Here is a 26,234-nt window from a genome sequence, read left to right on the forward strand (position 1 = left end):
AAATCTGCATGGAACAGTTTACATTATTAAAGTGAATTGAATTGATGATTAACTAGAAGGCAGCAGTTACAACAAAAAGTTTTGAACTTCCATATGGAAAAGTTGGACCCAGCAAATAACATCAAATCTTCTTTGGGAAAAATAAACCTCAGTTTAACACGTTGATCTTCAGGGGACACTATTAATATATATTTTTTGAAAAATCATTTAAAATATTTTAGATTTGTTTTCCCTAAGAATTTAAGGAAGTGTGTTTCATATAACTTTCTCTGAAATCTGGAACAAGATTAAGTCTTACATTTTGGTATGTGATATTTTGAAATATAAAAGGAGACTTGAATGTTTCACTTTTCCCCTCTTTATTAGGAATGTGAAATTCTTTGCGTGTAACAATCAAAATACGCTGTTTTTAAACGACATAAAAATGGTACTGTTATTTGGATTTGCGTCATTTCTATATTCTCAACTTTGTATGCGTGCATTCATTTTAGGCTATAATTTTGGATTCTTTTTTCTTTTTTAAAAAGAACAATAAATTTCCTTTATAAAACTAGCAAAAAGCAAGTGCGCATTTATTTAGTATATTCTCTAGTTGAGAAGGGCCACAGGCTCCAAGAGGCCCCATGTCGTGAGGTCGGTGAACTTATCCCTATTTTGTGGAGGCTGAAGTGCTTTTGTAAGGCCCTGGGTGGTCTGGCCGGATTTCCGGGTTGAGTTAGAATAATCCTTTATATCACAGAACGCCTTGCCCAGATTGTGCAATGTAGCCATCAAAACCAAGCAAACCTGTTGCTCCACTCCTTCTATTCTGTTTCTTCTGTATCCAAATCAGGTTATTTCCATACAAACATGGTCAATAGAATATTTACCACCTGACAAGAAGGTGAATTAGAAAAAAAAATTAGTTTGAAAATATACTGTGAGCCAGCTGGGCTTGGAAGGCACTCTGGAAAACAGGCTTTGCTGTCTGGATGAAGGTCAGGTTCAACCAGAGCAGGTGACATCAGATGCAATTGTTCTTTACAGGTGGGTCTCCCTTTGTCCTTTCTACCCACATGCGCTACCCACAAAATCCTTTATTTCTCATCCTACGACTATGCCACAGGTGTGGTAGGTGTGGCACTGCCATGGGCATAATTCTGGAATAGATGCTTCTGCTTCCCACCGTGGCCCAAGACCAGGTCATGGGCGTAGGAGAGGATGGGGTTGTTCTTGCTCTGGGGCAGAAGGTGGGAGAGAAAGCAAGAGGAGTATATGAATCGTCCTGACAAGAGAGCATATGAAGTACTAGTTTCAACCGTTCCCAATTTCTTTAGTTTTTCCACAATGACCTTAAGAGTCAGTCATCTATTCCCTTTGAAGTAGATGATTCATTATTTTATCCTTTGTGTTCTACCTTGCGGATTTATTTTTAGAAAAATGTGGGTCGACTGAGTTTGAACTCAGTTTTAACTGGTACCTAACTTGTTGACTCAAGTCAAAGAAAAATAAAACAATTATGATCCCAAAAAATAAATTTGGAAATTTTATTTTTAAAGGAGAGGAAAAGAGATTGCTAACATTTCTTTGGGCGGTTCTGTGCTGTAACTTTCCTTTGCCAACAGCTGAAACTTCCAGGGTTTCTGTTACAAAGGGTGTTCTTGCGTAAGGTTTTTCTTCTTTGCTTTATTCTATGATGTTTTGAGCCCACAACTACTTTGCTGCATTATGAGGACATTTCTAAATGTCTCAACTATGTAAAGATACACACATTATTAATTGTTTATGAAATGAATGATTACTGAGGGCCTACTGTGGGCCAGTGATAGTCTGTGTGCCAAAGACACAAAAATGAAGCTCCCAGTCTAATTGGGGAAATATGTACATATCTGAATAATTATGAAGTAGTCACAGAGATGTTAAAAGAGATACCTACAAAGTATAGCTAGGACCAGACAATGGAACAACTAATGTGCCAGAGAGAGTCAAGGAATGTGGTAATATTTGATCAAGGTCTTAAAGGATGACTAGAGATTCACCCAGTGGGTCCGCCCAGTGGGAGTAGGCATTCCAATCACAGGGAACATTGTTTGCAAAAGCACAGAGGCCTGAAATGCAAGATAAATCCTGAAAGTGGCCTGGAATCACAGGAATTTAGGGTGCAAAGATTAAGCCTAACTTCCTTTCCCCAGTTAGCTGGTGTCTCAGCTGCCTCTCAACATGCTGCTCGTAGTTTCGCTCCTGCTTCAGATCCTAATACAACAGACCTCTTCTTCTCACCCAGCATCTCTGGTCATTGAGTAAGTAATTTCTCAGGGAGTTTATGAGCATCAGACTCCTTTCATGAAAGGGACACACCTTGTACCTCTCTGTGTATATTACTCTCTAACAAAACCAGTCCTGCCCTGGCTGATTATTCCCCATTTGTTTGCATTTCGTCCCAAAGACTTTGCCTGTTTTTCAAGTCAAGTTTATCTTTGAAGAGTGAAGACTTGTCATCATTGGGATAATTAAGGAATATATAGCAAATCCTGAAAATAATCCTGGGAAGTATTCCAAAAATGTTTTGAGAAATGCTAGCATCACTTATTGCCTCTTAAGATGATGTTTTGAAGATTGTACATCCTTTGGATGTTCGAATTCTAGTGTACTTTAAGATAGTCACATATTGTTAATTTTTAGGTATGATGATATTGTAGTTATGTTTTTAAAAAGTCATTGTTTGGAGGGGCTGGCCCCGTGGCCGAGTGGTTAAGTTCGCGCGCTCCGCTGCAGGCGTCCCAGTGTTTCGTTGGTTCGAATCCTGGGCGCGGACATGGCACTGCTCGTCAGACCACGCTGAGGCGGCGTCCCACATACCACAACTAGAAGAACCCACAACGAGAAATATACAACTATGTACTGGGGGGCTTTGGGGAGAAAAAGGAAAAAATAAAATCTTTAAAAAAAAAAATAAAAAAAAAAAAAAAAAAAGTCATTGTTTGGAGATACGTCCATAGATGTATAAAGTGAAATGGTGTGGGATTTGCTTTAAAATAATCCAGTGGTGAGAGGAGAGGGCAGTGTGGAGAGTATAGAAGAAATAATATTAGTGGATGCACATATGAGGTTCATTGTGCTAGTCTGTTGTTCGTATATGTTTGAAACTTTCAATAATAAAAATTAAAAAAAAAAAGCGTAACTTTACGTTATAGTCACACTTCATCTTGCGCTTGTAGATGAGAAAGGAGTAACCCTTATCACAAATATAAGGATGCGTGGTACACTTTAACGTCATCAGTTTATCGCCCCCTCCATAGGTTGAGAGAATCTGGATTCTTTATAAGGACCTCTAATACCTTTTTCTATAAAGAATTTTAATACATATTCGTATGTAGATAATCTTTTAGGAATTCTAAAGATAATTAAGTAGGTAACTAAACATATACTGCAAATCTAACAAATATATACTAAAAATATTACCTTTCACCCCAAAGAGTGCATCACTGCTTATTTTAGCTTGTCACTGTTTTTTATTTTATAGCACAACTGTGCTATGAGCCCTAATGAGCAAATATTATCAAACATAAACGTAGAGGTATTTTCGTCTCTGTTACAATATATCAGGTTATGTTGATTTCTCCTCTTTATAGTGTCCTCCTCCACCTGTTTAAAACATTTTCTTAAGAACTCCAGGCATTCTTGGACAATGAAGATCTTGTTAAAATCAAGCCTCTCTTTAATTCAAATTGTTTAGCCTGTGAAGTAGCTTATAGGGTGGGAAGTCTTCAGCCCCTCTCCAGCGTGTAAGATGCTTCGTTCCAGGAATGGTAAGGTGACTTGGTGGGTCCTCTTCTTCTCTGGGAGAGCCCACAGACTCCAGAGCACGGGGCGAGCTCACTGGGCTGAGCTCACCTTCGGACCTCGGAGAGCCGTTGGAGATGAGCGGTGAGCACAGGCAAGGCTGTGCTCTTCCTGTTCAAGTCGATCCTGAGCTCATGGTGCATGCCTTTGATAGAGGTTCTCCTTGCTCCAGATTCAGCTTAATTAACGCACCCCTCATTTTTAACTTTCCATTTTATAAATCACCTCTACAAATTTCAACTTATACATCTACCAGGACATTTTCCCTTTACGTGGATGTTCCCCAAAATGTGACCCAGGGATCGCTTGTGCCCAAATCTATTGGATGCTGCCCCCACCACGGACGTTCTGGACTAGACTCTCTGAAGGTGAGGCCCGGGAGTGGGGCTCCAGTGCACGTCGACGACTGGCAACTCAGCTTTGGAGGATGTTTGCATTTGGCGATGGAAGAGCAGGACCAGGAACAAGAAACTGCCACTTCAGTCCTGCCCACCGGCTCCTTGAGAAGTGTATTTCCTGGAGTAGTAAAATGCACTGTTGATTTAACAACAGCCTCTTATGCAAAAAGAAACCCTACGTTTTTGGTAAAATTTTAGAAATGTTAAGTGCGAAAATATCCATCAGTTCTAGAAACGATGACGTTACACATACGTTTACCAGGTGTCAAGTCATTTAAGGCAACAGTAAGCTCTTTTAAAATGCAGTTCTAAATAGTCATTCTCGTCCTTTAAAAGTTGTTTTCAGACTGTGAGTACTGAATACCAACGAGGAGATGCTTCTTGGGCAAGCTGTGCTGTTTGAAGGTAGCAGTCTTCAAACCATACCTCCACCTCCACTACGGTAAAGCAAGACTTTGCAAGAGATAGGAAGGACAAGGAGAGTCTCAAGGGAATCAAGATTCTGGATATTCACTTTCCCTTTGCGCTCCTTACAAATGATCTGAAAAGCTAACTTTTGGAGAGAGGACCAAAGATGGTGACATAGGACGCTCCGGAGCTCCCCTCCTCCCATAAGCACAGTGAAAGTACAGCTACACATGGAGCAATTCCCACTGAAAGAGAGCCAGAAACCAGCCAAATGACGCCTGCACATCAAACGAATAAGAAAATATCCATGTCGAAACAGGTAGGAAAAGCTGAGACACAGTCCACCACAAACCTCCCCCCCACCGGCACAGCACCTTACAAGAAGGAGGGAACCCCCAACGCCCAAGTTTCCCTGAGGAGAAGAGGGTTTGGACCCCACATTTACTGCCCCAACTTTTAAGACTCCTGCTCAACAGGCCCCCAAAACACCCAGCTTTGAAAGCCAGCAGAGACTGTGTCCACAAGACCCACAAGACCATAACAAACAAAGATGGCTTGTTAATAAAGGATGTTGGGAAAACTGGACAGCCACATGCAAAGGAATGAAACTGGACTGCTAACCTACACCGTGCACAAAAATCAACTCAAAGTAGATTAGAGACCTGAGTGTAAGACCTGAAACTGTAAAACTCTCAGAAGAAAACGTAGTGGGGTAAACTCTTTGATATTGGTCTTAGCAATGATTTTTTTGGATTTGACAACAAAAGCAAAGGCAACAAAAGCAAAAAGAAGCAAGTGAGACTACATAAAATGAAAAGCTTCCGCACAGCAAAGGAAACCATCAACAAAATGGAAAGGCAGCCTATGGAAGGGGAGAAAATATTTGCAAACCACATATCCAACAAGAGGTTGATATGAAAAATATACAAGGAACTCATACAACTCAATGGCAAAAAAAAGGGAACCAATGCAATTAAAAAATAGGCAAAGGATCTGAGTAGACATTTTTCCAAGGAAGGCATACAAATGGCCAACAGATACATGAAAAGATGCTCAACATCACTAATCACCAGGGAAATGCAAATCAAAACCACAGTGAGCCATTACCTCACACCTGTTAGAATTGCTGTTCTCTCAAAGATAAGAGATAACAAGTGTTGGCAAGGAAGTGGAGAAAAGGGAACCCTTGTACAACGCTGGTGGAAATGTAAATTTGTGCAGCCACTATGGAAAACCAGATGGAGGTTCCTCAAAAAATGAAAAACAGAACTACTATATGATCCAGCAATTCCACTTCTGACTATATATCCAAAGGAAATGAAATCATTATCGTGAAGCGTTATCTGTAATCCCACCTTCATTGCAGCATTATTCACAATAGCCAAAGTGTGCAAACAACGTAAGTGTCCATGGTCGGGTGAATGGATCAAGAAAATGTGGTATATGTATATATACAGTGGCATATCATTCAGCCTTGAAAAGGAAATCCTGTCATTTGCAACAATATGGATGAATGTGGAATGCACTATGCTAAGTGACATAAGCCTAACAGAGAAAGACAAATACTGTATGGTATCACTTATATGTGGAATCTAAAAAAAAGTAAAATTTATAGAAACAGAGACTAGAAAAGTGGTTCCCAGTGCCTGGGGGGTGAGGGAAATAGGGAGCGGTTGGTAAAAGGGGACAAATTTCAACCAGAAGGCGTATAGGGTCTCAGGATCTAAAGTCTAACGTGGTGACTATGATGGATGACACAATTGTATGATTAAAATTTGGAAGAGAGTAGAACGTAAATGTTCTCACCAAAAAAGGTAAATATGCAAGGTGATGGATATGTTAATGAACTCAATGGGACGACTCCTTTCACAATGTATCCATATATCGAGTCATCACCTTGTACACTTTAAATATCTTACAATTTTTGTCAGTTATACATCAATAAAACTGAAAAAATAACTTTTAAAAAGCCCGATCTGCCTCAGGATATAACATTTCCACCTCTTCTTTCACACACCCCTTCCCCATTGTCTCGTATTTTAAAGAAGGGACTCCCTCCTCACACCCTGATTTTTCTCTAGAGTATTGCCCTGTGGTAGAAAATCCTCTGTAACCTGCCCCTCCACCCCACCCCGGAACCTGAGAGACGGCAGTCTAGGTCTTGGTATCAGTGTTAAGAAAGCGAGTCACACCGATGAATGAGTAACAAGTGATTTTGCTATTCGCTGGTTTCCTAGTTTGCTTTCAGTAAATTGCAGGAAGATCCACAATCGAATTCTCCACTGATAGATCATTTCAATGAAAGCAAATCTTGGTGCTAGGTTTCCCCGCGATTGTTGGTGAACGATTCCGACATGGGGCAAAGAATTGAGGGCATTGCTGTAATAAAACTCCTTCTGTTCCCACTGACTTACTTATCTGAACGAATTTTCTCAACATTTACGTTAACAATAAAACACAAAAAGGTGGGGGATAAAACTGAAGTCGAGCTCTGTCTCAAGTTAGCCGCAAGTAATAAGTAATTACGGCTAAATTGATACCTGACCTAATTTTAGCAAAAATTAGATATTTGACCTAATTTTAGCAAAACCAGCCAGTTCTCCTCCAGCTCGTTAAGAGATACATTTAAAGTAAAAATTTGATTTTTCTGTGTAATAGTTACTTATCAGAATTTATAATATATTTATGCGGTTTTTATCAACAGTTTGCGAATAGTAATTGAAATGATAACTCCATCTAGAATAATTTTTAAACATGGCTTCATGGTTACTGGAAACAAAAAAATATAATTTCAACCTAGTATATGCCTTTTGTTGTGATAATTAAGGCAATTGACAAAAAGTTTCAAGAATAAAAATATGTCGTATGAAGGAAATTTTTGGTAGAATCAGAATGGAAATATGAGTTCAAGGAGAAAAGGAAAGACGCGAATCTTTGATTATTAAAGAACAGCTTGTTCATGTGTTTTTAAAGAATAGATGATGTGGTATTTAGATTCTATTGGGTATATTTTTTAAAGTGCTGTAATTTTTTTTTTTTTTTTTTTTTAAAGATTTTTTTTTTATTTTTTCCTTTTTCTCCCCAAAGCCCCCCGGTACATAGTTGTATATTCTTCGTTGTGGGTTCTTCTAGTTGTGGCATGCGGGACGCTGCCTCAGCGTGGTCTGATGAGCAGTGCCATGTCCGCGCCCAGGATTCGAACCAACGAAACACTGGGCCGCCTGCAGCGGAGCGCGCGAACTTAACCACTCGGCCACGGGGCCAGCCCCTTAAAGTGCTGTAATTTTTTTTAATGACACTATTTACTATATGCTAGAAGTTACATCCTTTGTAACTATTTTTAACTTAGGATGAAGTTTCAGGTGTCTGCTTAATAATGTGCAAGAGGATACAAAGCTTTACGAAATCCTTTTGGAAGAATTTGAAAGTGAAAAGTTTGAAGACCACTATTTTAGGAAACTCAGTCAGAGATCAGTGTGCAGAATGGGGAGAAATTGGGCAGGGCACCAGTGAGGAGACAATCGATTTTTTCCAGACGTAAAGAATTTGAATTGTATTAAATTCATAGTCATGGAAATAAAGAGAAACAGACTGAAACCAAAAGCTACTAAGAAAAACGAATTATTAGTGTCAGTCCCTGTTTCATTTCATCTAGTTTTAAATACCGTCAAAACTGAATTTCTCAGTGGTTTCCACCTGTAGACTCTACCTCGACTTGGTCCCGAACACCTGCCTATCCACCCTGTCCTCCTCCCCTTCCTCCCTCCCTCCTTTTCTCTCTTCCTTTCTGCCCCCCACTATTCATCAGACACTCTGCTAAGGGCTCGGACTTCTGAAACAGTTAACGTCGGGTCCCTGGGCTCTGACAGCTTCCAATCTAGTAGAGAAGCTAACAGCTGAGCATGATATGGAGCGAGATGCCTATACGGCCTCTACTACCCACCCCCCCCCCCACCTTTGTAACCTGCTAGAGGATGGAGAGCTGAAGCCTCCATTTCGCAGACTTCCTCAGATCCCACATGTGACTCAGCCTCTGTCAAAGCAGACACACGCGTGTCATATTTGGCAGACGGAAGTGAGACAAAGGTGGCATTTCTGTTCTTTCCACTAGGGATTTGGAGGCTCTGGTTTTTCCATGACAGTGGAGCAGGGGGCCCAGGGACTGGTACCTACTTGTGTGGGTGCCAGGGACATCCATTTCAAAGACGGCGTGAATCTGGAGTGAGGCAGTGTGCCTGGAGCCAGTAGCTGGGGTTGCCATTTCCCTATTCCCCAGTTTTCTGGCCATGACATAGGCCATAGCTCCTTTGGTTGGCACATCTGGCCATCATTCCTGGAAGCTCAGCCTGGAGCCTGTTTCCCCAGACTTCCTAACGATTTTGTAAGCACCTAAATTGTTATATTAAATCCCTTTGAGTTTAAATTAGCTAGAAGGGCTTCCTTTATTGGCAACCAAATTGTGGCTGACACAGATAAAGCCCGTCATTCCTCCCAGCCTCCTCCCAAACTCTTCCCAACCTCTTTCCAGCCTCCTGTATTATTCTCTCAGTCTCTTTATTGTCAAATGGAGCTGTTATCCTATGGGCCAGTGATAACCCTGAAATAGCACCTTGTTACTCCTCCTCCCCTGTGTGCTTTAATTCTCAACTAGTCTCTGGGATGACTTGTTGTGGTTGGTCCTCTTTTGGGTGAACTGGAGTCCCTCGTGCCCTATCCTGGCAAAGGCTGTTCATAAACAGGTCTAAATGGTGGCTTCAGAAGCATGGAACTCTTACATACTGTTTACTCTCGTTTTTCTGTCTCTTTGTTCCACCCACCTGCTTGGGACTCCATTACTTCCTCTTGTGCCCTTTGCACAGGATGCCTTACTCACCCAGCTGCTCCTCCACAGTGTGTCTTTCTGTAAGTGGGTCATTTCCTTTAAAGCGTTGGTTGTATTTAGTTGGCCTAAGAAGTTCCGTGGAGAGCTAATTTAAAATGCAGATTTCCCCAGCCCAACCCTGATTCAGTGGGTCTGAGGTGTGGCTGGAAGTCTGCATTTTTAACAAATGCAACAAGGCATCTGGATACACCTTGACAACTCTCTGATGTCAGTGCTCAACCCACTTGAGTGGTTAGGCTAGAGAGCAGATCCTGGCTCCACCCCTCTTCCCTGTACTGCAGACAATGAGAAAGGAGAGAGCTTACAGGTGGCTCCTAGGTTGTAAATTTGGGTGACTAGGATTATGATTGTAGCACTGGTTGAAACAGGGAAATCGAGAAGATAAACCAGTTTACGGGGGAAATGATGAGTTCCATTTGAGACGTGTTGGGTTTGACAGCCAAGTGAGGATGAGATATTGTTAGCAGCTTGTAATGGATTGATGACTCAGGTCTGGAGGTTGGTTAATGGGGTGGACTCTCTGTTGAGTGGACCTCTTAGAATCACCACTGTAGCTAAATTATTTCTTTAATGTGGTGGAACCATGATTGTCCTGAAAAGAAAATACATCTATTGGTGTCATTCCCAATATGCCATGGAGTCAAATATATTTTGTATTTTCTGCTGGGTTGTATAAGAGGAAAAGCAAGAAGATTCGTGGTAAGATAATCAGAGTTATGGGTTGCCTAGGAGATGCCTAAGATCCAGCTCTTTTTCCTTGTTTTTCTGTTTATGTATTTATTTTTTGAGGAAGATTAGCCCTGAGCTAACATCTGCTGCCAATCCTCCTCTTTTTGCTGAGGAAGACTGGTCCTGAGCTAATATCCGTGCCCATTTTCCTCTACTTTATATGTGGGACGCCTACCACAGCATGGCTTGCCAAGCGGTGCCATGTCCGCACCCGGGATCTGAACCGGCGAACCCCGCCAAAGCGGAATGTGTGCACTTAACTGCTGTGCCACTGGGCCGGCCCCAGATCCAGCTCTTTCTTACGGCTCTCCTTCCCTTCTCTCTCAATCCTGCCTTCCCTTTCCTCCAGCCCACTGGCAAATATATCTTACTGTGTAAATTAGGGAAGGAAAAATTACGTAGGAAAAGCATAAGAGAAGAGAATACAAATCAAAACTACAAGTGTTATTGTAAATGTTTCAATTGGCCACAAACTAGGTAGAGTAAAATAATGCGGTTGTTGCAGATGTCTCACAGTCTGTGTAAAGAGAACTCTAAACTCTCCTTCCAATTTATTATAAAAGTTTTGTTTCTTCTCTAGGACTTAAAGCCATTGTTTACGAGTGGCTTTCAAGCTCTCTTTTCACGTGAAATCTTATGCAGAAATAGTATTTCAGAAATGTAACTATACTTGATCGAATTCAAATATATACCATTTATTAATTCTAAAGTTGTTGCCTAGGTTTCATGAGAACAATAAGGCTATTTTGATAGAAATAAAAATTTTAGGGCCAGCACCAGTGGCCTACTGGTTACGTTCAGCATGCTCTGCTTTGGCAGCCCAGGTCCGGTTCCTCGGCTCAGACCTACAGTGCTCGGTTAGTGGCCATGCTGTGCTGGCGGCCCACATACTAAAGTATAGAGGAAGATTGGCATGGATATTAGGGCAAATCTTCCTCAGCAAAAAAAAAAAAAGAAAGAAAGAAAGAAAGAAAGAAAACTTTTAAACTAGGGTATATGGACGATGGTTGTATATAAGGAAACAAATTTCTTTCCAAATTTGTGTTGCTAAAATCCTGATTCAGTAAGAAAAGTAGTTGTAAATGGAACACTTTTTTAAAAAACTAACATGGTTTGCAATCTCAGCATACTGTAAATAAACAGATATGGTACCAGATCCCTAATTCTGAAGTCTACCCTATAATGATTTAACTCTGTCAGTGGGTCAGTCATAGATATGCACTGAACACTTAGCATGTTCAGGATACTGAGATTGCGTTAGAGAAAACAGACACATGGCATTTATAGCCTAGCAGGGACGATAGGCACTAAACAAATAATCGTAAGTAATTATGAGTGCGTAAATTACAAGTTGAAAGAAATTCTAAGTATGCTGGGAATGTCTGACAGGAGACCTAACACTGTATAAAAGTGGTTAAAGATGTCCTTCCTAAGAAAATGATGTTTAAATTGAGACGTGAAAGGTGAATAGGCAAAGGGAAGGGCAAAAAAAAGGAGGCTAGTAGATGGGTCACTATGTACAAAGGGCGAAAGGTGGGAGCGGGCCTGGTCTATGTGAGAAACTAAAAGTCAGCATGATATTTCCCAACAAAGCTGGAGAGACCGGGGAGCTAGTCATACAGGCCAAATAGTACAAGACTTTCTAGCCACTGCACTGGGGTAATTTGTGAAGGATTAATTGACGTATTTTTAATGCCAGTGCTATATTAACCTTCAACCCTCCACCTCTTGGGCTGTGAGCCAAGAGGCATTCCCTCAAGAAGTCGAGGGGGTGCCCCAAAGAAAACCAATAACGGAAACTTCAAATTTTTGTGGCTTTTAAGTCTAAACCAAAAAAGTAACAGGCTGGGCGTTAGAAAAATTGGGGCAGGGTTAGTATGGTCATGCACTACGTAATGACGTTTTGGCCAACAACTGACCTCGTATATGATGGAGGTCCCATGAAATTAGTACCATGTGGCCTAGGTGTGTAGTGGGGCCATACTATCTAGGTTTGTGTAAGTACACTCTATGATGTTCACACAACGACGGGATCACCTAACCACCGTTTCTCAGAATGTATCCCCGTCGTTAAGTGACGCATGACTGTAATGGGTCTGCATAGGGTGCCTGCGAGAAGGACCTGAGCACAGCCTCCCCGATAAAGGTGATCCCCAGTGGGCTGTGGGGAGCAGCTGGCTATTTTCCAGCGTGGCCAGACAGTGACACTTAAGAGCAGGCTGACCAGGAGGGTGCAAGGCAGTGCAAAGGCTGAGGGCAGCAAGTATCTAGAGGAGGAGAGACAAGGGCTCAGTATATTGGGGTAGTGTTGGAGTCCATCAGTTAATTTATATCATCCTGATGTAGCTATGTTAAGTTTTGGGGCATTATTTGAAAGATAACAGAAAGCCACTGAAGGATTTTAAATAGAAACCCAACTTAATGATATTCCTTTAGCTGAGTATAGAGGATGGTTTGAAGAAGGTGAGACTGATGGAGAGGGAAGACTGACAGAAGGATATTGCAGTAGTCCCTGCAAGAGATGATGGTAGTCTGTACAAGGATGGCAGCAGTGGCGATAAAAGGAAACAGACGGTTTGTACATTTCTGTCTTCGTCTGCTCAGACTGCCATAATAAAATATATAATGACCTCACTTAACTTTAGTTACCTCCTAAAGCCCCATGCTCTAGATACAGTCACCCTGGGGGTTAGGGCCTCAGCATATGAATTTTAGGGAACGCAATTCAGTCCACACCAATATCTTATACCTTTAGGAAATAGTGCTTGATTGGATATGGGGACGATGTGGAAGAGAGTGGGGAGAGACAAGGATGACACTTAGGTTTCTGGCTTGAGTAGAAATGATGGTGCCATTTGTAGAGATTGGGACCGCTGGAGGTAGAGAATATTTTTAGGAGAAGTATCTGAACGCAGTGTTAAACATGTTTATTTTGAAGTGTCTGTGAGATATCAAAAAGGGAATGTCAAGGGGGTAGTTGGTTATATAGGCCTGAAACTCAGAAAAGACGTCTGAGGCACAGATGTAGATTTAGGACTCATCCGCCGGCAGATGGTCGTTAAGCCCTGGCAGCGGGTTAGAATCCCTAGGGCAGTGGTTCTCAACCTTAAATGTGCATCACAATCGCTTGGCTGGCTTGTTAAACCACAGATTGCTTGGCCCCACTCCCAGAGCTTCTGATCCCACTGGACTTTCAGAGGCATATGAACATTTTAAGGCTTTTGAAATATACTGGTAAATTACTTTCCAGAGAGCCCGTAGCAGTTTATATTTTGATCAGCTGAGCATGAGAAAGCCCATCTCCCCATACCGTTTATTGCATTGCCTATTGTAATTTTTTAATATTAGAGGCAAAAAATGAACTCATTGCAGTTTTATTTTGCACATCTTTGGTTATCAGTGTGATGGGGAGCTTTATTTTTTTTGTCCACATTTTAAACTGCTGTTTGTATGTCCTTTGGTTTTGGTAAAAAACCTTTCTGTTTTTACATATTTATATTTTAACACACTTATTCCTTGGCCCCTTCAATACATCATGCATTGCATTTCGCTATCAGAATAGTTGGGAGATAATTCGTGCTGATAAAATATACCCTAACGTGTGTGAATCATTGCAGTTGGCAGGTATTTATTAGTCACCTTTGTGAATATGATGAAAATACTCTGCCACTGATACTTTTCCAAGTTGAATAATATAAAAATGTGGCAATATAGTGCTAGAGACAGTTTCTATACGTACGTAGAGTGAGTAAAACCAAGACATTGTCGTTCTGATTGACCCTAGGTTGTCCCATGGCTTTTTAAGGGGGCAAGGGCCTGGAAATACTTCCTCTTCTTCTAAATGTAGAACACACTTGACCGCCTCTGGCAAGCTGGCCATGACTTAGTGTTCCGTCTTACACAATTCTGTTGCGTGTGAAAGCCAGCCCAAATGCTTAGGGAGACAGCACTGAAGCTACTGATGGCAAGACCAGATCCTGCTGGGAGCTCAGCTGTCTTGTCTGTGGCTCTTTCAGTCAAAACTAGGTTAAGTTTGTGACAGCCTCTTTCAGTCAGTGATGTTCGATGACTTGAAATTATACTTCAGTGTAGACTTCAAACACTTTATGACTCTTTCCTGGCCTGCTGCCTCCCTTGTTAATTTGTCATAACATCTGTCTTGGCCCCCTGTCATCACTTCTTTTGGCACCTGACAATCTCAGTGCAGTGAAACTGGGATCCGGTCTGGTTTGATGGCTGTGAAGCACATTTTCCCACGGTCACCATCAAACTGCATTTCTTAAACACCCACCCTACAGTTAGTTGATCGTAGAGATACTTTCTGGCTCTTTGAAGTAAAGGATAGCCAGCAGATTTGGCAGATAAAATAAATGCACAGAGGCATCATATGGCATCATAGCAAGGCCAACTCTTCATACGTTGGATTTTATAATATATTTATACTCTGAATGTCGAGTTTGGGGTCCTTCGTCTCTTCTTAGATTGGGGAAAGAGCAAAGCCTGGTGGAATGGACTTGAACTTTGGCTTCAGAAAGGCCAGTCTTCTGACTATATGACCTTGAGCAACCTTCTTCATTTCTCAGAATTTGTTCCTTCATTTGTGAAGTGGGGTAATACATTTCTCACAGGGCTGTTGTCAGAATGCGGAAACGTGTAAAACACATTGCAGGTGCTCAAATGTCAGTTCCCTTCCCTTATTGACTAGGAGTAGCCATCACTTCGTGAAAGGGGTTGTCAGTATATGACTAAGATTCAGAGAGTAAGTTCTTCAGTGAACAGCCTGATTCTTCGATAATAATGGCTCAGCCACAAGGGCCTGAGTAATTGTTTTATTGCTTTGAACTTCCTTTGGCACAGGGCCCCACCCAGCCCGTATGAAAATGAATGCCGCTGAGTGTTCCTAGGTTGTAAGTACTCTCAACACAAATTTGCGAAAAGGCATTTAATGGCTGGGAATCAGATAATTACAATTGAATATTGCCTATGAAAACCAAGATTCTCAATAAATTCAAAGACTCTTATATGTGTGTCCTTAGGATGACTATCTCCCCATTTCTTTTCACAGCTCCTGATGATACGAGAGACGGGGAGGTAGAAGGACAGAGAATGTTCCTGTTTGGGGCTCCATTGAAAGACTCTGATGCAGTTTCCTGCCAGGCCCCCACTTTCTCTTTTCTAGAGATTTTTCTCAATTACAGGAACACCATAATTAGAACTTCTGAAAATCACAAGTTTAGGTAGCAGCTGGCTGGGCTTTAGACCCCATGGATGTAGGGTGAGATGGAACAACTCAGCTTAGATGTATGATGTGCTCATTATCTATCATCCACATCCAGTTATTAAAACAGAGTCTCTAGCCTCTGTGAGGAGGATGTGGTCAGCTTGGTCTCATTGCTGTGTTTACTGCAAAGAAAAAATTCTTCTACATTTTTAAAAATTTCACTCTTTTGACTAATTTGGGCTATGTAGCCACACAACCTCCAGCCTTCTTCCAGTTCAAATTCGACGGATGTAGTTATTTGAATATGCTTTCCTTTAAACATAATGAAAAAGAGATATGGAAATCAGAATTTATGTAAAATGCAGTGTAATTTTGAGGCTGCCTATTAACTTTATAAAAAAGAGTTCCTTCTCTGGTTGAAGCTTCTCTGGTTCAACTAAGTTGGCGATAAGGTCATGGAAAAGACAGGTGTGGATGCTTGGGAAGAGCTCTGGTCTAGATTTTAGGGCTGTTACCAACCAGTTTTGTCTCCTTGGTTGTATCAGATGATGCTCTGGTCTTATAGTTCCCTGATATTAGGGAGTCGAGCAAGATAATCTTAATGGTTTCTTCTGTAAATTCAAGTTACAAGAACTCGTCTATTGTGTAAAGCAAGGCCCAAATTTCTGTCGTGAACCTTTTAAGTCTCTTATGGATTGTTAGTGGAGTCAGGAACTTCTCAAACTCTATTTCCCATAATTCCTTAGTTCTACCATTAAGCGCCACTGGTAATAGAGTTCTAAATATTATAACAACAGCAATTTAATGTTAAATTCAAGAACATATGGAGAAAAAATAGTTCAAGTTAACAGCATGCTAATATTTTTCATATGATAATGAGCTTATTCAATAAGCTTGCAAAGTTTCTAACTAATGCGGTATTGTTTTATAACTTGAATCTGTAAAGTCTGTTGAGCAGTGCCTTTTCCATTTGATTCAAATTTATGCAAGTTGACATAAATGAGTACATTTTCCTTCAAATCACACCTATCATAGTACATGACTTGAGTCTTAAATTTAAAATTCATATTGCATTACAATTCTCTTGTCTTCTTCTGGTACATTTAAGAAAACTGATGGTATTACTCAACCACATTTTTTAAACATTTAGGATAACTCTTATTCTTTAAAACAAATTTGAGAACCGAAACTCCACTAACCATAAGAATGACTTTAAAAGTGACTCACTCAATTTGGTGGTCAACTTATTTTTTAAAAATTAGATTTGAATGGAAAATTGAGAAAGCAAAAGGCTATTAATAATGACAGGAGGTGGGTGTATGAACAGGTGTAGTAGATTGTGGTGACAAGAGACGTGAAATTGCTGCAATTCTGAAGAACCACATCCCCATTTTTTTGTCACCTTCTTAATACGTAGTGGTTTTATGATTCGGAAAAAGATGTGCTGAGTCTTGAGACGAGACCATCAGAATCTTTTTCATTCAAGAGGGTGAAAAAATTTCAACGTAAAATTTTAGGACTCAGAATAAGAATGAGTATTATTTGTTTTCATCTGAATTTTACACCGATAAGAGGAGATCAAACATTTTCACAAGTGTCTATAATGACCATGACTAGAAAGTTCTTCATTTCTCACATCCATGAAGTTGTCAGGTCTTACTGACTCTATGTCCTAAATATCTTCAGTTGCATCCTCTTTATCTTCACAGTCACTAGCTAGGCTCACACTGTTCTCATTTCTTACATGGGTGACTGCACCAGCTCCCAACGGTTCTCCCTCTTTCAAATATTGATCCTCCATTCTGCCAACAATCTGACCTACTAAAACACAAATCTGATCGTGGCCCTTTTCTGTTAAAAAGGCTTCAATGCATTCCCATTGCCTTGAGAATAAAATTCAAACCTTCAGCACGACCTACAAGTTTCTTTATGATCTGACATCTGCCCTTCTGTTCAGCCTTATCTGCCAGCATGCTCTTCCTCACTCCAGCTTAACTTCTTGGTCACGCTGAAGCAAATTTTAGTTCCCTGAATTCGCTTTGCTTTCTCACCACTCTTCTCTGCACGTGCTGCTCCGCTTGCTTGTGATGGCTTTCCTCACTTGTTCATCTGGGAAGCTCTCGCTGATCGTTTAGGACTCAGCCACCATGTCCTTTCTTCACCTGTAATCACCGTTCCAGTTGGGTGTTATGCCAGTACGTTCCCACACGCACCCTACCGCATACTTCATTCTACTCTGAATCACACTTCATGGTGACCCTGTAGTGCAGTTGTCTCTTTCTCTACACCGAGACCTCCTGCAGGAAAAGGACGGTGTCTCGTTCATGTTTTTCCCTCAGCACTTAGCATAGTGCGGCACAGAGTAGGCATTCTGTAAATGTATGTTAAAATAACCAGTGCATAACTAACCCGAGAAAGAAAAATTCAACATGGAGCAACTTGAGAATGGGATTCATTACGACAGTTATTGGTTCAAATTATTTTTCATGCTATTGAAGCTGTTCCGACCTACAACAGAAAGGCCCAAAACAGTACAAAAATCTCACAGTAAACCTTATTTTCCACTTGACTGAAAGAAACCACATTAAAGCAAAAACATTTCCTGATGTTCTATTTTACTTGGAAAGAAAAGGAAGCCTCTCCCCCCGCCATAATTTCATAAATTCACCATTTCCCTCTCTCAAGATGCAGTTATCACTGGCATCTTAAATCTCTGAAGCCTTATCAGCCCCAGTTAAAACAGAAGAGACAACTCCTGTTCCCACCTCTTCAACCACTCCTGTAAAGTGACTAGCAATTTTACTTGTATGTTTACAGTGTAATTCCGTGCAAAATGAAAGTCCTAAAACAGTACACTTTCATAAGGAGAAACAACAGGCAAAGCAAGGATTTTCATAAACTTGGGCATCCAGGAAATATTTCCTTATTTTTCTATATGCCTGCCCTTCTATGGAGTTAATTTCTACATAAGCCCCAGTAGGAAGGCAAGAATGAGAGGTGACAGAAACTTATCTCAGCCGCTTTGGATTTCCCTTTCCTCCTTGAAGTCTAGGGGCTGATGTAGTTCCTGGATGTCCGAGGGGTGGACGGCAGGGGTGTTGGTCCTTCCTCTCATCATCTAACCAGCTATCTCTCAAGAATTTTTGTCATACACACACAGACAAATGGCGTGGTACAACTACCGTGTACCATGTCAACAGACCACATCCAGTTGACGATGATCTGAAATCGGCTATAGTAGACATCTGAGCTACTGAAAGCAAAAGTGATAGCATGCTGGTCTCTACCAGAACCAAGTGATCAATTTTAGCATCTAAGCTCTGAAGCTTTATAATATGCCCTCTGAGAAGCTCAGCTCAATTTCAGATAAGTTACAAATGTGATACAAGGTTAATGCATGGAATGAGTGCTACATAAATTAAAATATTATATAAGGTTCAATGTATGTGATATTGTATTGAACGATAAAATTACAAGTAGATGATTTTTATTTATAGCAAATCATGGTCACCAACCAAATCCTGTGGTTTTAAGCACAAAGGAAATTAATAACGGCTTTGAAGTCCACAAAAATATAAGCCCACTCAGAATTACATCTTTATCAGTGTAGCTTTCCTTGTACGGAACAATAGAAAAAATCAGAAAAATGCGTTCTGAGATATTAATGCTGATTATCTCAGGGTGGCAAGATCACTGGTGGTTTAACAATTTTCCTTTCATCTTTTTCATTTTCTAAATTTTCTGTGATACATACGTATTATTTTTAGAATAAAAATAATTAAATTGCATTAGTAAGTTCTGCTTTTGCGGATATTGTGACTGAGACAGCAGGGGTCGTGTACGTGCATGTGTGCGTGCATGCTAAGTGTGAAGTTGGCACAAGGGTGGACTATCGCCTAGTGCAGTAGAGAGAAACTCAAGTGATGGTGGAAATGGGGTGGGCGTGCAAGTCGTGTAGGTGAAAGAAGGCAGCCGATAACATGGAAGGGCATACCCTGTCTGGAGGGGGCAGCTCTTGCTCAGGGCCAGCTGCCTGCTGCAACATGAGACTGCAGCTTGGTGTCAATTTTTCACGAGAAGCTAGATATCTAGATTTTCATGCGAAATTTTTTAATGTTGCAAATAAATTGTTTTTTAATCGTCAACACTGTGTCTGCCAAACCAAAGATGTCTGCAGGACAGATGTAGCTCCCAGGCAGTGCATTTGGACTTCCGTTCCGATCTTATTAGTTGATACTTTGATAAATTAATTTACAGTGCTTCCCAACATATTTGACACCAGAGCACACATAAAAATAGAGTAATATTTGTACAGCACACTGGAAGAAGCTTCTGGTTGCCTAGAGATATCTGAACTGAGGCCCCTCGTAATGCTTAGGTCTCAGCTGTCCCCTGAATTATTGAGGGGCTGAAGGACAAACTATCTTGGGTGTCCCTGTAAGCCTGTAAGAGACAGTATTTCTTCTACCTTCTCAAATCCTGTCACTAGAATAATCACTCCTTTGGTAGAATGCCTGAGTCATGAAAAGAGCAAATGAAGTGGGTGAGGAGTTGGTTGAGTAGTTGGTTGGTTTGTACCATTGGAATGGGGTCAAGGACGAGGACACTTTTTACCAGCTTTATTTTCCTGGAAGTCACTTTACAGGACCCCATAATCCACTGGCAGCACCCACTATGGCGTGGCCCACTCTGCACTAGAAAGCATGGAGTAACGTCTGGGGGAAATGAGGTACACATAAGCTGTTGGTGGTGGTAGAAGAGAGAACAGGGTTATGACGAGAAATCCCAGGACCTGCAGAAGTATTTGGTGGGGGCAGGGAGGGGGGCTGGCTGGCTAGAGAACCTCCTGGAGAACCCGGGTCCTGCTCAGCTGGTGTAAGTTCCTTAAAGACAAGGAGCATAAAGACAAGACGCTGACCTAGACAGTACCCCCAAAATGTTTGTTGAATCAATGAAATGCAATCTCAGGGTGCTGACTCCGGAGGGCGAGGCCTTACCTCCAGGTTCTACCACTTTTCAGGGAGGGAGGGAAGTGGTCCTTGACCTACCCAACTCATGGGCACCAGCAACTCCTTCCTCCCCCCTGCTCCTCCTCTCCCCTGAGGAATTTTCCTGATCCCTAGGAATCACACTGGTTTTTTTCCTTCAACTCTCAAAAAATGCTCTCGGGTTTGTTTTTTCTTTTCTAACTGTTTTTTTCCCCCCACAATGGGCCATGATGCAAGAAAGGAAATGCTAGTTAGTTTAAACCAATGGGGGGGTGCACAAAGATTTCTCCAGGGCATGAGGGCCTAAAGATAGATTTACTGGATAGAATCCAGTTCCTAGGTTCCTGGGTCTGCGACTTCCTTCGTTAAAACTGATCTGCCTGAAGACACCTTGAGGTGTGCTGCTTTTTCTTTCTCCCCTTCCAGGATCCCCTCCCCTCCTCCTCCCGCGTTATGAAAGCGAGGCCTTTCTCCCTCTCCAGATGTTCCAGCAGCACGTTGCCGTTGCCCTTGGGTGGCAGAACCTCGGAAGTTCCAGACCAGAAGGCAATTCAGATTACTGGTGTGGACGGTGACAAGGGGGAAAAATTATAATAATTTTTTTGAAACTGAGGAGGTTTTCACTTCTTTACTTTCAACAAAATTGAAGGAGGAACCAGGCGAGTGGTTAGTCGGTGACTCATTAAAAAATACGTTTTAATGATTCATTACTATGTGATTTTAGTTCTATAATTCTGAGGGGGTTCAAATAATGGTAGGTCATTGCTGTAATAAAACTCCTTTCAGTCCCGTATTCTCATGCATGTGACTAAGTTTTTTCAGAGCTGACATTAAAAAAGAGAGTAAAAACATAATTCTGGCAATTAGTAATATTAACCCGCAGATACATAAGCTAATTGGAAGCAAAGCCCCCATCATCTCATTAAATGATGGATTTACAATAAAAGTTTAACCTTCTGTATTTAATATTTATTTAAATGTGTCATTTATGTTGTTTGATCAATTTTGTCTATTTGAGAACTATAATGGGAACTCAGTACAGAAGAAAAAATAACACAGCATTATAGAACCAAGAATATTTCAATTTATATGTGTATTTTTACTGCAAAGAATTACTATAGAGCGATCAAAGATTTTCAAGCATCAAAATATGGCATATTAGGATAAAATTTTGTGGGGAAAATGGAATGGAAATATGAATTCAAGGAGGAAAAGAAATGACGTGAAATTTCTGACAGTTAAAAAAGAGTTTGTATTTTGTTTTTAAATGACGTGGGAATCAAACCTCTGTGGTTTTTACATTCCTTGATGAGATCCGAATGATGTAATAGTTTAAGTTTAAACATGTCAATAGTGCAGAAATCACATCCTTTGCCACTCTTTAAATTTTTGATGAAAAAGTTTAGATACAAATTTAAAAACGTGTGAGGGAATATAGTTTTTAAAAATTATTTTAAGGAGCAAGCAAGCAGAGTCTAAAGACCCCTAGTTTAGGAGCCAGGGCCCAGATCCTAGGACCAAATAAACTCCTATTTACTTTTTTCCAGTGATAAGATAGACTCCCTCTTTCGAATTGTAATAATTGGTCTTATCATTCGGTTCTTCAGGGAAGGAGATACTAAAGAATGGTGCAAGCAAATCTCGGTAATCAGCAGTTACTCAGTAATAAGCAGAAAACATCAAGAGCATTTAGCTTTAAAAAACGATTCGTGGAATAATTCTAACCCAGGCCTGTGCTCTGAGTTCTAGACCTCCATTTCCAGCTGGCTGTGACAGCCCATGTGGCGTCTCTCTCAGACGGTTTGACCACATCGTGTCCACTGTTCCAGTTCTGACAGTGGTTCCCCTCCCGGAAACCTCATGCTGGTTTCTCTTCTCACTAAATGTCCCCTCCCTCAGAGTTTTAGGCACTGTGGCCCCGTGCTCCCACCACTGTGGTGGCTGCCGCCACTGGTCCTCCTGGAGTGCCTGCAGGCTGAGGCACAAAAGAAATAAGAGAAGGGGGGGGGGGAAGGTTAAGAAAAAATTGGTGATTTTTTCTGTTTTCTCTGAGCATCAGGGGCTAACTTTCCTGCTTCTTGGGCCAGAACCAGAGGCTCTTCTGGAGCTCTCTCTTGCCATGCCTGGTTTCCACTTTGGGTTTTGGGCATCCTGAGCCCAGGCTAGGAGATACTGGAGGGGAAAGAAAATGGGAAACTCCCAGCTGGTTAGGCAGGACTTCAGGTCTCGTCTGCTTTCCTGATCTGCCTGCCACCATCTCATTTTAGAGTGCTCGTGTGCCCTGTCCACTTTCCATCTGCGTTCAGTGAGAAAGACAGGACGGAGTCAGCCAGCCTGGAAGGAAGCTCTGTGTTCTGTATCTTGACTTCTTACTCTAGGAGAAGCATTTTCCATTTTTGTTAAATAGTTAATGGGTGCATGCCATACTCTGGACATTTAGGTTGTTTCCAGTTTCTCCCTTTTATAAACTCTGATAAATGTGTAGTTAGGAGAACTCAGGAAAATCTTTTTGTGGGGCCTAGGCCTTCCAAGCAAATTTCTATTATAAAAAGACTCTTTCTCCTTTTCACCATCAGACGGTCTCTTAAATTAGCTGACGCTAGTAGGTGTTAAGTTATAAGCAAGATCAAGCAACTCTGTGACAGTCCTGTAGTTTGAATTTAGGGGCAATTGTGTTTGACCTGTAAGACTTATAGCAATATTTATTAGTATAAATAGTATATATATAGTAATATAGCGAAATTACATTGCTTATAATAATATAATTTGAGGGCACATGGGCGGTCCAGTCCACGCGTGCCTGGCCATTGTGGACAAGACCCATGACTATATCTGGATAGTCCCATAAACGTCAGAGCCCTCTGGCTCTCTCTGTGACAGCCTGGCATGATGGGATGCGGGTCAGCATGATGAGCTGTGATCTTGGGAGACCCACAGGCAGCCAGGTGCCTCCGATTCTCTCCACCACCTGTGTGCTCTGCGCCTTCCCTGGAGCGGAGACAGTTAGAACCCTTCGTCTCTCCTTCGGTGGGGACCCTCATCCTGCCGCCTCACTGAGTCTGCAGATGGCAGGAGTGGCATAAAGCTTGCTTTTCGTCCTATCATATATCATGAGTCTGTTTTCTCTGTGTAAGGGTTCACTTGATTAGAGGAAGAAGAACCAGATTTTAGTTCCAACACGGGCAGGAGGAAATTACTCTGATCCTCTTCTGTCAGGATTAATCCGTCTATATGGTTAGATTTCTCTCCAGAAAGATGGGACCAATTTATATTTCCACTAAAAATATACGAAAATGCCTATCTCACCATACCCTTACCAATAATTCTCACTGTTTAATATTCGCTAATTTGACAGATGGAGCATGGTGGTTTCTTGTTTTAAATGTCTATCTCTTTAACTGCCTGTGACATGGAACATTTCTCCATATTCGCTGCCAGTTGGATTTCCTCTTTTGTGAATTGGTTGTTCTTGTTAATTGCCCGTCTCTCTCTCCACATGTTTTTAAGCGTTATATTTTTAAAGATTTAACGTTTTATATTTATCATTTAGAGGAATCAGTGGTGGAAATATAAAGAAGAGTAACGAAACTCTGTTCTCCAGTTCTGAAGTCATTTTCTTGCATTGTTTATTCGAGGTCTACACAGGACAAAGGTGGCAAAGTTTTCATTAATAACTGATATCTAGAAAGACTCCAAGAGCCTAAATTAAAATAACGGCCTAAGTTTTCTTCTGACAACTTTTTGATCAGACAGGTTGCTAATGTTCTTCTTCCTGTCCTGCCTGCCCTCTGCTGGAGGTGCTCAGGAGCAGGCCAGGAGAGGAAGCAAGCCCTAAGGAGCACAGTGAAGACGGAGGGGAGGCCAACCGGTGAACCAGCCCGCGAGCATTTAAAGGGCCAGTGTCTGACTTAACACATCTCTGTTCCTTGGTTTGTGTAACTCTAACTGGGGCCGACAGAGTTTACATAAGACTCTTATTCCCAAGCTGGTACCTTTCCATAGGTGCTGCTGTTCACCTTTGGTCTTGTTGACCTGGATAATTCCTGCACAGGAAAAACAGTCCCCAGTTCTACAGGGGAAAAAGAACACAGACGAGTGTAGTGTAAAGAGCAGTGGACTAGGAAGTGAGGGTTCTGTCCCCAGCCCTGGCACTGGCTGGTAAGCCTGTGGAGGAGTCTCTTCCCCTCCCTGGGTCTGAGTTTCTTCCCTGTAAATTAAGAACCCTGGTAGTAATGGGGCTACCGCGAGGCTCAGATGAGACACTGTGAGTGAAAGTGCTTTGTAAACAGTAAACCGCTCTGCAGATGGAGGGTGATATTAATAGTGCTGACAACTCTTTTCTCTCAATGTTTAACTTGACCTAGTTGCCTTTGTATTTTAAAATAAGAAATAACCAGTTTATCCTTTTAATCTTTAGCAAACACATAGAGCCTTTGGTCTCGGATCCATAGAAAAAGCAAACTACATGTCCCAGTGTGACCCAGGTCTGCGTGTGCACCCTCTAGATCTCACTTTCATTTTGGTTTTAATAATAGCATTAGAAGAGTGGAAAGTTTAAAACTACACCTTTCAGAACTAGTCATTATTTAGTGACTCCACATTTCAAAAATATTGCTCATGTCTTTAAAATAAATTAACAGGTTCTTTCATTGTTACCTTGGCCTAAATATAAATTTATTGACATGGTGGTGATAATGGCTTTTAGGTTTTTTTTTTTTTTTTAAACATTTCCTTGAAGCTGTAATAATTTAGAAGGTATTTTCAAATATTAAAGTTTAAGTATTTAAATGTATTAAATATTTAAATTGAATTTAAATGTTTAAATTGCTCATGCACTTTGTTCTGTGTGGCTGAAGATAAATGTGAAAATACATAGAATTGTATAACTAGAAGAGTTGAGAGTTTTGCATTATTTTCCCTGCTACATTTAGTCTCTCCTCCCCCCTCCCACTCACTTTAGTAGGACATACCAGAAGCAAAAAAAGGTAGCTATCTGAAGAGATAAAACTGTCAAAGGTACCTGGTCCAAGTCATCATTATTCTTGCCCAGGTTTTTACAATAGCCACCCATCTGGTTTTCCTACTTCCGTCTGTTCTTAAAATAGGAGCCAGAATGATTCTGTTAAAATCCGAGTTAGATAATGTCACTTATATGCTCAGAAACCTCCAATGCCCTTCCTTCTCAGTGTTCTTTTCCCGCCCAACCCCTCCCTCCCACCACACTGGCCTCCTTGACCTCACCAGGTCTGCTTCAGCCTTGCCCTGGAATGGCCTTCCCTCAGCTGTCTGCAGGAGTGTGCCTCACCTCCTACAGTTCTGTTCCTCTTCTCAGCGGGGTCTTCTCTTTCACCTCTTTTTAAATTGCAGCTCTCAGCCCGCCACCACGTCCTTTCCTTCTATAACACTTATCGCCATGTGACCTACAATATGTTTACTTACTTCTTTTGTTTATTATCTGTCTTGTCCTCCAGAATGGAAGCCCCATGAGGGCGAAGGGTTTTGTTTGTTTTGTTGACTGCTGTGTCCTCAACACCCAGAAGAGTGCCTGGCTCTTAGTAAGTGCTAGATAAATCTTTGCTGAATGGATGAATGAATAAAACAAAGTCTTGATCTTATTTGATTTGCAACTCTGTAAAAATTGCAAAATTTTCATCAAGACCTAAAAAACAAAAGAAGCCAGAAAACTTTGGGTATCTTCTGATATGAAACTTATTACTATAACATCCAGGGTATCAGTGTTCTTCTCTTCCACCCCCCTCCGAATATTTCGGTCATTCTATGTCTCG

The 26,234-nt window shown here is 41.2% G+C and overlaps 1 long non-coding RNA gene across 4 annotated transcripts in view; it reads left to right on the forward strand.

The window, feature by feature from the left end:
* Positions 1-26,234, forward strand: part of LOC139082973 (uncharacterized) — a 90,779-nt gene that overhangs the window by 36,891 nt on the left and 27,654 nt on the right. The window contains exon 3 of one of the 4 annotated variants that reach the window (XR_011539383.1): positions 15,305-19,248. The exons of the other annotated variants lie outside the window; for them this stretch is intronic. This is a non-coding gene — a long non-coding RNA (uncharacterized lncRNA). Of the gene's footprint in view, positions 1-15,304; positions 19,249-26,234 lie in introns of those variants that run through there. 4 annotated transcript variants of the gene reach the window in all.

Source organism: Equus przewalskii, chromosome 4 (genome assembly GCF_037783145.1).
Source record: "Equus przewalskii isolate Varuska chromosome 4, EquPr2, whole genome shotgun sequence".
NCBI lineage: Eukaryota > Metazoa > Chordata > Mammalia > Perissodactyla > Equidae > Equus > Equus przewalskii.